Raw genomic sequence first — 4,009 nt, 5'->3', positions numbered from 1 at the left:
TTCTCTCCAACCCAATCTTTCCCCTCCTAATATAGTTAGTTACCTTCTAAGTATTCATTAGCACTCTCGCAGAAACAAATGAAGGACAGCAAAAACTAAAATTCCAGAGCCACATGGCTGTGCAGGCCTGTAATACCAGCTTTTAGCAGGTGGAGGTTCAGAAGTTAATGGCCAGCCTCATTTACATAGCAAATTCAAGGCCTGCCTAATATACTGAGATCCTGTCTCAGGAGGCAGGTGGATCTTTGTCAGTTCGAGACCAGCCTGGTCTACCGAGTGAGTGAGTTCCAGGACACTCATGGTTGCACAGAGAAACCCTGATTCAAAAAACAAATAAACAAACAAACAAAAACAAAACCCTGAAAAAAACAATACCAACCAAAAAAAAAATCCATTTGCTTGTTGTTTTTCTAGTCAGAAGTCCCTGCAAAATATTTAATGAGGAATGTTGTTGAAAGTAGTTACCAGACTAAAATTGGTGATTTTTTAAAATGTGTGGGAGGGCCTTGTGACTTAGTTATCCATTAGTATTCATGACAGACTTTACTTGGCTATAAGTCAACAAGTTTAGAAGCAGTTCTTTGAAAACTATTTCTCCCTAAATCACATGTATAAACACTAGCTTTCCTTTCCCTTTTTAGTTTTCTGAGCCAATCTTTCCCCTCCTAATATAGTTAGCTACCTTCTAAGTATTCATTAGCACTCTCGCAGAAATAAATGAAGGACAGCAAAAACTAAAATTCCAGAGCCAGGCATGGCTGTGCAGGTCTTGTGCTGCCCAAATTAGTCTTTAATCTACTATGTAGCCAAAATGACCTTGACCTTCTGATCGTCCTGCCACCGACTCCTGAGTGCTGGGATGACAACCTTGGGATGTTGTGCCTGCTTTGTGTGATGCTGTGCATGGAACCCAGGGTCCATGTGCATGCCACAAAAGCACTCTAGCACCTGAGCTACTTCCCCAGCCCTAGAAATCCTACTAGTCAAGTTATAGTTTTTTTTTAATGTTCCCAAACAACTTTTTAATTATAATTCAGTGGATTTTAGTGTGTACATAATATTATTAGTTACCACATAAGACTATGGAATCTTTTAATTTTCCAAGAAGTCTGGTAGCAGAGACTAAAGGCTTATGCCACCACTACTTGACTTACTATCAATCTTGATTATTTACATTGGCTTTAATTTGCCTAACCTAAACATTTCACACACACACAAAATGGAGCCATAAGATACACAATCCTTTATGCCTGGTTTCTTACAGGACTGTTTTTTTTTAAAAAAAAAACACACAAAATGTAAACTATATTTTACTAAATGAAGGAATTTTTATGGACTCTTAGATCAATTGCACCTTAGGTGAATTTGCATATTTTAACTTCTGCTTGTTACAATTACACCCTTTGAAACTTTTGTGTCAACATGACTTTTGGAAGGGTGTTGTGGGGATTCAGACACAGTGAGTTTGAAACTAGCCTGGTCTACATAGCGAGTTCCAGGCCAGCCAGGGTTATATAGTGAGGCCCTGTCTAAAAATAAAAAGCCAAAACCAAAATATAAACCTTTATGATTTTTGACTAGCTACATGCAGAAGCTGGCATTTTAAAAGCAAGATAGCCTTACCTTTAAGAAAATGGAAGTAAGATTATTTTCATATATGTATATGTATATTTGGCAAGGACATGTTCACTAAAACCATCATGTTTAGTAAAGACTAAAATTAGGAATTCTTAGTAAGTTGCATCAGTATTTCCTACCTTCGACATCTCTTCCTAATATCATGCCATATGTAGATACCATATGGTATAATGTTATTGTACTTAATATGTGGCAAAACGTACTTCTAATATATGCTTCTCACATATAATTAAATTAGGGGATTACTTCTAATATATGTTTCTCACATGAGTTCATAAAATTGGGGATTTCACACTTAGCCCATAGCCTGCACTTCAGTTTATCATTTATTTTATCACCACTTTACATTATTTGTAGACATATGTTTTTCAGTTTTCAAAGTAAAATCTATTAAAAATGGTAATATACATGGATGAGAAATACAAGACATGATCACTGTGGCTAGTCACAGATGCAAGAGATCTAAGGATCCGAGGCTTCGTGAGCACAGTAATTAAGAGTAAAGTAATATGCTAGTTCAAATTGTGTGCCCAGCGTTGATAAGCTGGCCACACTCTACTGGGATACACACTATATTTGGTAACTCTAAAATTTATATTCTGCCTTTTCTCTTCCTTTAACAAGTTTTGGTGCATGCCAATGAGAAAAGCAACTTATCTTTATCCATTAACAAAGCAACAGAATTTTGGGGTTCTAGATTATAAAAAGTTAATATTTAATAAAATTCAACCTCAAATTACAAAAAAGAAAAAACAAAGCAACACATTATATAATTATTTTATGGTCTCCCAGCTGATCTGAGACCACAGAAAGCATTTAAGAAAGTCTGTCAGGTGAACAACGAAGACCAAACTGTGAGATGTATGTTGTTTACAAATTTCACTTGCAGGGAAATAAGTTGCCTGGTTTAATTTTAAAACTAATTACAAAATTAGTATTTCTTAATGATCTAGATACCTTGCCAATTCTTCCAAACTTAACAGAGCTTCCACTGATTTCCACATTCATTACACACAATAAATGTTCATCAGCACTACACATTTGCACCTGTAAGTGTAGTTCTTCTTTTTACATTTGCCACAAGTGAACAAGTCAGTCTGGGTCCCACCAGTCTTGGCCATCTGATGCTCCGTGATGCCTTCTTTGGTCAGGTTTTTCCTCATCTCTTTGAGATCATTGTTAGCCATTTCCTTTGCTGTCATTCTAGCAAATAGGTTAGGAGGAACATTCCCACACAGCACATTTCCCCTTAAATTTGGATTCTATGCATCTTTAAGATTTGATATCCTACTTCGTACTCTGTTTTTGTATTTCATGTCCGTATTTCTTATTCCTTGTTATGTAGCTTCCTCAATCTAAGGTCCCAGTTCTTCTTCATCAGCTCCAATAGCAACATAATCATCTCCTGTCCGAACTGCTGCAGCAAGCATCTCCCTACACTTTAATCACACAGAATCAGAAGTGCTTGGTGCCCGAGGAAAAGATGAAACATAAGTAGCTCAAGCATTTGTCTCATCCTTTCTGCTGCTTACATTGCTGCTGGAACTACTTTCTTCTCTAGCTTCAGGACTATTCTGTGATGAAATTGCAGGTTCTTTTTTCTTTTCTTCTGGGTCTTTATCAGTTGATGGTCCATCTAATTATTTTTTTTCCAGGATTTGATAAGAGATTTGGCTAGAGATGTGACTTCTTCATCTGTACTCTGCTTGCAAATAGCAATGACAGACATTCCAATTCTCGTGGACTGTAGCAATTCCAGGGTCATAGGAATATTCTTAAGCTCTTTCAGCAAATCCAGTGCAGCAGCCTACAACTTCCACGGGATATATCTACATGAGGTAAAAGCCAGACTGAGAAAATGGGAGGCCCAACAGTACTTATCTGTCTACAGGGCAACAAGGAAAAGGCACTGTTTTGTTGAGAATCTGTATGAGGTCTCTGTATTTTTTTGTTGTTGTTGGTTTTCTGAGACAGGGTTTCTCTGTGTAGCCTTGGCTGTTATGGAACTCCTGGACATGATTTTTTTAAAATTACCTGTCAAGATGCCTGAGCAGGTCTTAGGTTTGTATACTTCAGTGCTCTGAGGTTTAACTCTGAGCATGGCAGGTAGTTTACTTAACATTTTTTTCCCCAAGATAAGGTCTCACTATGTTGCTCTGGCTATCCTGGAACTCACTACATAGACCACACTGCCCTTGAACTCAAAATCCACAAACCCTGGTGCTAGGATTAAAGGAGTCCACCACTATGCTTGGCTCTACAGCAGAATTTTTTTTTTTTTTGTTTTTTTTGTTTTTCGAGACAGGGTTTCTCTGTATAGCCCTGGCTGTCCTGGAACTCACTCTGTAGACCAGGCTGGCCTCGAACTCAG

General features: G+C 37.6%; 1 pseudogene; it reads right to left on the bottom strand.

The window, feature by feature from the left end:
- Positions 1-2,614: 2,614 nt before the first annotated feature.
- On the bottom strand, positions 2,615-3,433 carry LOC110314067 (annotated as a pseudogene).
- Between the last annotated feature and the right edge of the window lie 576 nt (positions 3,434-4,009).

This window comes from Mus pahari, chromosome X (genome assembly GCF_900095145.1).
Source record: "Mus pahari chromosome X, PAHARI_EIJ_v1.1, whole genome shotgun sequence".
Classification (NCBI taxonomy): domain Eukaryota; kingdom Metazoa; phylum Chordata; class Mammalia; order Rodentia; family Muridae; genus Mus; species Mus pahari.
The sequence above is the reverse complement of the archived record's forward strand: the minus strand, read 5'-3'. Positions and strand labels throughout refer to the sequence as shown.